This window comes from Palaemon carinicauda, chromosome 1, assembly GCF_036898095.1.
Source record: "Palaemon carinicauda isolate YSFRI2023 chromosome 1, ASM3689809v2, whole genome shotgun sequence".
Classification (NCBI taxonomy): domain Eukaryota; kingdom Metazoa; phylum Arthropoda; class Malacostraca; order Decapoda; family Palaemonidae; genus Palaemon; species Palaemon carinicauda.
This window is the reverse complement of record NC_090725.1, coordinates 199,066,736-199,075,555: the sequence shown is the minus strand read 5'-3', so window position 1 is coordinate 199,075,555 and position 8,820 is coordinate 199,066,736.

Genomic DNA, 8,820 nt, shown 5'->3' with positions numbered 1-8,820 from the left:
CGGTGTTAAAAATGCTCCAAGTCATTTCTCTAAAGTAATGATGGCATTTTTGTCTCCCGTAATTGGCCATAATGTTCTTGTTTATTGAGACGATATCATAATTACAGGGAAAACGGCCGAAGAACATAATAATAATATTCGTAAAGTTTTAGAATCATTTCTACGTAATGGTATTTAAATAAATTTGTCAAATTGCAAATTTTTCTGTAAACAGGTCGAATTTTTAGGTCACATAATAACCCCAGAAGGTATCCAGCCCTGCCCCAGTAAAGTAGCGGCTATTAGAGATTTCTCGAGGCCACGTAACTCTAAGGAAGTAGCTGGATTCCTAGGGGTCGCTGGGTATTACCGTAAATTCATAAGAGGTTTTGGAGAGATAGCGAGACGCTTTAAAGAAACAAAAAGTAATAAATTGTGGAGTGGAAGAAGAAAGGTCCTTTAACTATTTGAAAGCTGCCTTAACTAGCAATGACATACTTGCATATCCTAGATTTGATCGCCCGATTTTAGTAACAACAGATGAGAGTAGCTTGGCTATTGGTGGCGTAGTTTCTCAAGGAGATGATAAAGGTAGAAAGCGACCCATTTGTTTTGCTTCCAGGGTATCAAAAGGAGCAGAAAAGAATTATAGTACATTCGATCGAGAGTCTTTGGCTATTCTTTGGGTTCTAGAGAGGCATCGGTTCTTTTTATTAGGTCAGTTGATTGAGTTGCAAAGTGACCTCTTTTACAAAGGAAATTTGACTTCTCGACAAGCGAGATGGATTGGAAGATTGTTAAAGTTTAATATAAATGGTTTTCACCACATAGAAGGTAAAGCTAACAAGGTAGCTGATGCCTTCTCTAGAGGTGCAGTAATAGGAGTAACAACTAGGGCACAAAAGAGGAACGTAGAACGTAACTAAAATATTGAAGACCCCCATCAAAATAGGGAAAATAGAGAACGGGATGCAAATTCTCCTGAGGAGCAATCAGAATACGGGAGTAGAGAGAGAGAGAGAGAGAGAGAGAGAGATTGGAGCGGTGAAGGTGACTATATGCGGGTGGCCGAAGACATGAACAGGGGTAGTCAGAGTGAATGCTCTGATGATGCAAGTTTGATTGACTTGGGAGGTTGGGACATAAAAGAAGTCCTAGAGGGACAGAAAAAAGATGAATGGATGGAAAGAGTGACAGCAGTGATTAAAGTGATTAAAGGGGAATGGGAGAGTTATCCGTCATTTCTGAATATGCCTTGTGAGAATATTTTTTATAGAAAATGATATCTTATATTGTGCTTAGGAGAAGAGGGGAGGGAAATTTTGTGCACAGATAGTTCTCCTTCCCTCTTTAATTAATCGAACCATCTACATTGTACATGCAAGTCCGTATGCAGGGCATTTAAGGATTGATAGTACATTAAGGAGAGCACATGAATCCTTCTTTCCGTTAGGAATGAAAAAATCTATAGCGAATTATATAAAATGTTGTCATGCTTGTAACTGTTTCAAATAACATAAAAACACTGTGCCGGAATCCAGAAAGTGGCCTGTGATTCTTATTAAATTTTATAGGGTGCATATGGATGTGGTAGGACCATTTCCTACTGGTTTAACCCAATATAAGTATAAATGTGTATTTATGGGTGTATTTACTCGGTACACTCATACTTACGCAATGTTGGATAAATCGCAAATTCATTAGCCCAGGCGCTGTGCTCTTTTATTACTAGGTTTAGTTGCCCGAAAATTTTTATGAGTGATAAGGGTTTTGAGTTTATAAATAAGGTGGTGAAATCGGTCACGGACTTGATGAAAATTGAACACTTTTCAGTGACCGCAAATAGGCCTTCAGCTAATGGCTTAGTGGAATCGCATAATATGGAAGTAATGCAAATTTTACGTTACTTAGTGGCTGATGACCCCCTTCATTGGCACGCCATGCTTCCTACAGCTGAGCTTGCTTTGAACATTGCGTATAATGCTTCGCTCAGGGACACGCCTTTCTTTTTAGCGTATGGACAGGATCCTGTGTTACCATATACAGTACTCATTAATTCCCAACAATTGCCAAATTATTCAACTGAACAATACTGTGAATATTTATTAAATCTACTGTGGAGAGTAATGAACACCACTGAAAGGTTTTTGAAAAGATCTAATGAAAAACACAGCTCAAAGTATGATGGTCGGTTCGAAACCGCACCGGTAAAAGGATTTGTGGGCGATCATGTGTATTTGAAATGATTACAACCTAGGAAACATAAATTAGAGCCAGCGTATTTAGGTCCGTACCGAGTAAAGATGGTTAAATCAAACACTGTAGTGATACAAAGCATTATTAATGGTGCAGTGTCTGAACATCATCAGGCACACATACATGTGGTACCTGAAGAGGTAGTTTTCAAAGGTGTCAATGAGAGTGTTCCTCTTTACCCCTGCTTACGTGACATTCCTCGAGTTTATGAGTAGAATTTTTTTTTCTTCCTTTGCTGTTGTTGTAGTTTGACGTGTTTTAAATAAACTTGCTGATAACAATGTGTCATGTTGATGCTTAATGTATACATAAATGTTGTGGTAATTTTGCTGAGTGTGGCATTACGTATGACATACTGTTAAGTGAACCTAAAAATAATCAGAGGTTAAACAGGTCAGGTGAGATCCGTCAGGCGGATGCTGTATTATTCGTGTATTTATATGATTCCTGATTGCTGGGGCCGGGGCGGTACACAAATGGCAAGTGGCTGCGGGATTAAAGTTCAGCCTTGAGGATAGGCAGTGTTAGAGAACGTGTAGATGTGAATACCTTATACTTACTGTTATAAGAGAAGGGTGAGAAGATGAATAATTTTCTTGGGAAAACGGCTAGTGGCCACCGGTTGATAGCTGCAAGTGCAAGTGTAGTAGTGATTCAAAATAAATGGCGAAACGGTGGTGGTAAGATGTGTTGGGAAATTGTGTCGTAAACCCGGACAAGTAAAATCGAGGGACGAAGATATGTGTTGTACATCAAGGTAAATTAACTCTATAATCATGAGAATTCCACAAAACCTGATTATTTAGCATGTTGTTGTAGCAAGATTCCATCTTGCTTGCGAGGGTAGTTAGTTGACTTAGTGCGTTCAAGTAAACAAGGCGCTCGTCTGAGAATATCAGTTGTACAGTGTACTCACGAACCGTTTGTAATAAAGTGAAAAAACCCACGTTCCGATGTCTCATTATCCGTGGACATGGGGCATATGTATGTATATATATATATATATATATATATATATATATATATATATATATATATATATATATATATATATATATATATATATATATATATATATATATATATATATATATATGACAGCAAGCCGGGAGGAAAAAGGAAACAAAGATTGGACAAGCGCTTTCGTGTAATTATTACACCTCTTCACGGTCTTATGGTTTAAAAATACAATTAGAATACAAAGAAACCTCTGTGATGACGTAAAACAGAAAAAATGAGCAAATTACAAATTACTTAAAAGCTAGTTGTTTAAAAATGTTGTTTACAAGAAATTCATCCAGTTTGTACATACCTGAACTGCTGTTAAGCAGATCTTCGAAATTTTTCTAAATTAAAACTGTTTCAATGATATGTCTTTTTACAAAATCTTTGCAAAATATAAGTTCTTTAGCAGCTTTCCAATCAATAGCGTGGTTGCACTCATTCATATGCTGAAAAAGACTGCTGGCAATGTTTCCCGTTCTTACATTATATTTATGCTGTTTTAATCGAGTTTCTAGTGCTTTGCCACTTTGACCGATATACCGTTTATTACACTGATTGCATGGAATTTCGTATATACATCCGTTAATCTGTTTTGGGGAATTTTTTATCAATATATTCTTGAGTGTGTTGTTTCTAAAAATTACATTAATTCCAAAAGGTTTTAAAATTCCAGGTAGAGGTACAAACTGTTTGAAAAAAGGTAAAACAAGGAGGTTATTCACATTAAAATCATCGTTGTTAACAAAGCCATAAAAAGTTTTCTTTGCCTTTTGACAGGCTTTGTTTATGAAATGTGATGGGTACTTTAAAATAGATGCTATTTCATGAATTTTCCCAAGCTCAGCTTCAAGGAGATCAGGGCAACTTACCCGCAGTGCCCGTAAAAACATAGATGAAAAAACCATCATTTTGGTTGATGGGTGATGATTAGAATAAAAATGTATGTACGAATTAACATTCGTAAGTTTTCTATATACAGTAAATTTAAAAGACCTTTCTTGTCTAAATACTAGAACATCTAAAAAGGGAAGCTTGTTATCGAATTCTATCTCCAATGAAAACTCAATAGATGGTACCAGAGTGTTTAAGGCTGTTAGAAAAGCTTTTTTCATCCTTATCAATGGGCCAAGCACAAAAAATATCATCAACATATCTGACCCAGAAGATACCTGCAGGTAGAATCCTAGGTAGGTACTTGGTCTCAAAAAATTCCATGCAAATATTGCTTAACAAAGGAGAGAGAAGATTGCCCATTGCCATACCAAATTTCTGTTCAAAGAATTCACCATTAAAAGTAAACCTACAACCTTTTATGCACAATTTTAAAAGTTTAAGAATAGAGTCCGTATCCACAGTAAACGTATGTTTGACGAGTTCGTCTTTAAAAAACTCTAACAATTCATCCACAGGAACTTTCGTAAAAAGTGATTTTACATCAAAGCTTATTAGCTTAAAATTATAGTTAAAATCAAACCTCCTTAACATAAAAATTAAATCTTCATTATTTTTCACAGAGCATCCCGATATAGTCCCAAGAATAGGTGACAGCTCATTTACCAGCCATTTAGATAGTTTGTAAGAACAAGATCCCACGGAACTTATGATGGGTCTAGCAGGAAAGTTTTCTTTGTGAGTTTTGATTACGCCATATAAATATAGTAGCGAGGGACACGTTGTGATGAATTTGGGTATCAACTGCTTATGATTAGAAAGTACACTCTTAATAGTTTTGTTAAATGAAGCATTGTCTCTATCTAATGGACTATTACGTAATTTTATATAGGTCTGTCTGTCTGTTTCTAACAGCCTTAAACACTCTGGTACCATCTATTGAGTTTTCATTGGAGATAGAATTCGATAACAAGCTTCCCTTTTTAGATGTTCTAGTATTTAGACAAGAAAGGTCTTTTAAATTTACTGTATATAGAAAACTTACGAATGTTAATTCGTACATACATTTTTATTCTAATCATCACCCATCAACCAAAATGATGGTTTTTTCATCTATGTTTTTACGGGCACTGCGGGTAAGTTGCCCTGATCTCCTTGAAGCTGAGCTTGGGAAAATTCATGAAATAGCATCTATTTTAAAGTACCCATCACATTTCATAAACAAAGCCTGTCAAAAGGCAAAGAAAACTTTTTATGGCTTTGTTAACAACGATGATTTTAATGTGAATAACCTCCTTGTTTTACCTTTTTTCAAACAGTTTGTACCTCTACCTGGAATTTTAAAACCTTTTGGAATTAATGTAATTTTTAGAAACAACACACTCAAGAATATATTGATAAAAAATTCCCCAAAACAGATTAACGGATGTATATACGAAATTCCATGCAATCAGTGTAATAAACGGTATATCGGTCAAAGTGGCAAAGCACTAGAAACTCGATTAAAACAGCATAAATATAATGTAAGAACGGGAAACATTGCCAGCAGTCTTTTTCAGCATGTGAATGAGTGCAACCACGCTATTAATTGGAAAGCTGCTAAAGAACTTATATTTTGCAAAGATTTTGTTAAAAGAAATATCATTGGAACAGTTTTAATTAAGAAAAATTTCGAAGATCTGCTTAACAGCAGTTCAGGTATGTACAAACTGGATGAATTTCTTGTAAACAACATTTTTAAACAACTAGCTTTTAAGTAATTTGTAATTTGCTCATTTTTTCTGTTTTACGTCATCACAGAGGTTTCTTTGTATTCTAATTGTATTTTTAAACCATAAGACCGTGAAGAGGTGTAATAATAACACGAAAGCGCTTGTCCAATCGTCGTTTCCTTTTTCCTCCCGGCTTGCTGTCATCTTGAGACATCGCATGTTCCAGCGATTTGTCATTAATATATATATATATATATATATATATATATATATATATATATATATATATATATATTCTTATGAAGCTGGTATAGTGTAGAGTAAATACAATAGTTTATTCATGTATTTCATATATGTTTTCGTATGTGCATTGCAGAGGTAAATAGCAAGCTCTTAAGATGAGTTCCTTTGGTGTAGGTATAAGGTTGTCATATAAATTACGTAAGACTTTCATCGTTAATTTCATTGTATTCTTTATTTAAGTCAGTTTATGTAAATTTCCTTTTTTTTAAGAATTAACTTTTCATTTCACATATTTTTGTTACAAAGTCTAACATGATATGTTTGAGAGTGTTATGTGATTTGTGTGCGAGATGTGAACAATTGCTTATATAAATGTTTTTTTTTATATCTTTTTGAGGTATTTGTCATGTTTGAGAGAAAATACGCAATTCTTATATTTGGCCACGGGTTTTGGAAGGTTCCCAAAAATCCTATTGTTATGGTTTATTATTTTTTTTTTCGAGAATGGTGGGTTTGCGGAGCTGGCTGAGAGAGAGTTGCCGTGTAGCAGGGTTGGTTCTCCTGTTAGATATGTGATAGTTGATAACTCTGAACCCCTTAGGTCAACACCAAACTTCCTGATCTGGAAGTAGCTAAGTTTCATATATTAAGCGACCCTAGGGATGCAGAGATCAGATAACGAATTCCAGCCTCAAGTCATAGCCATCCCACTCTCTGTCTCTCACACGCCTCCCGTCCTAGACCAGTGTATTGTTTTAAAAGTGTTCAGTGAAATCTCAAAGTGTTGGTGTTATGGGTTTATGTAAACATAGTGAGTATTCCAAGAAATATTAAGCAATCTGCTGGTACTTGACACAAAAACATTGCAGACTCAACTCTAGCTTAAATGGTAGCTACATATCACCAGCAGGGCAAAGAAAAGTTCAAATTATTCATGAAATGGCTAGGATAAAGGTGACAGCCCTTTCTATAATCAAATCAAGAAAAAACCTGCTTCTTTCTTCACACAAGGATATGCTGAGATCATTTCGAGATAATTTCTAAGGGGAAAGTCCTTAAAGGCAACTGTCAGCTATCTCCTGACTGTTCATTTTCTGTCAGTGTGACTGACAATAATTCTTCAAGCATGAGAACCAGCCACACCCTGTATCTCTCAATAACAGTGGCATCTTTCATATGTCAGAAATTACAGCTGTTTAAAATCATTAACGTGCAAGTGAACAGCCAAGACAGAGGACCAAAGGAAGAAATAAACATCCTTTATTGATCAGCACATATGAATGCTTTTCTACCACGTGCTTTAAAGGCACTTTAAAACTATGGTAAAGAAGACATTATCATAAATACTATGGCGATAGGTATGGGAAGGTGTCGTAGTTTTTTATGTAAAAGAAAAGTCAAGTCAGAAATCGGAGACATGGCTGAAAGAGGACAAGGAAGTAGAAAAGTGACAGGAACAAGTAAGACACTACGTAATTGGCAAAGCTTCTTTTTTATGCAAGCAACAATACTGAGTCGTTTTACTTCCTTATGGAGAAGATGTGTGATACAGGTATAACTAGCACAGTCCTCATTACAAATGCTGATGGTATTAACAACACAATAAAGTATCTGGATGCACTGTCTCCATGTTTTCATAAGGAAGTTGTCACTCGAATATTTGTACATGCCAGGTATGCATCAACTGATGGGAGAAAGTCTAATATCTTTAAGGTCAATGAAGCAGGTGTGCTAGTCATAGCAATAGCTATCTTGCCATCCTTAAAGATAATAGGTCTTGAGAAAATGTGGACTACCTTTGACTAAGGAACCAAGATTCGAGGGATTTTAGTCCATATAGTGATTTTTGAAATAGGGCTTGAGAAAGTTAGATGGAACTCATGTTTTCATGCATTCACTGGATGTGATGTCGTATCTGTTTTCCATGGAAACAGGAGCAAATCTGCACGGCCAACATGGAAGATATTTGATGATGTTTCTGAAACATTCACTAATCTCAGGTAGCATCCAACAATGATTCGTGATCTTGACAAGCAGAAGCTGGAGAGATTCATTGTTCCCATGTATGATAGATATGATTCTTGATTGCATTAGGATCATCTGAAGTCAGACATCCATCTCTAATTCAGACACAATCTGTCCTGATGAATGGGGATGGATACAGAAAGGAGAGATATGACATATATGTTGAATAGCACTACCTCCTATCGCAGCGAACTATTGGAAACTAACAAAGTGTTCCTGTAAGAAAGTTTACAAAAGAAGACTCAAGTGCCTACAGTCAGTGCTCCTTTGCATATCGCTCTGCAGTTGCGTATGTGAGCAGTAGCAGCTGAAGGATCAGCAGCATGGTTTAAACACTGTGGTACAAAGTTTAGGAAGTAAAATCGTGTAAGCTGGTGGCATGTGGAAAAAAATAGAATCTTGATAGATATGCCACTATGCTTTATAAACTATTAGATCTTGAAAATATATGTCATTTGGCTGTATAAACATTCAATTTTATTTCATTAGGCTTCAAAACGTATGATTCGATATCTATACGATGCAAATCGCGCAACTACAAATGATTCTAGGCAAAATATCTCCTTTGGGTAACTAATTTGAAAAATGGCCACCATCATCAATTTTCAATTGGCCAGATTTCATTAGTATCACATGGAGAACGTGTGTCAAATTTTATGCCTTTATCACCATTTCCCCGATTCCTTTCATTTTATTTTATATGCTGTAT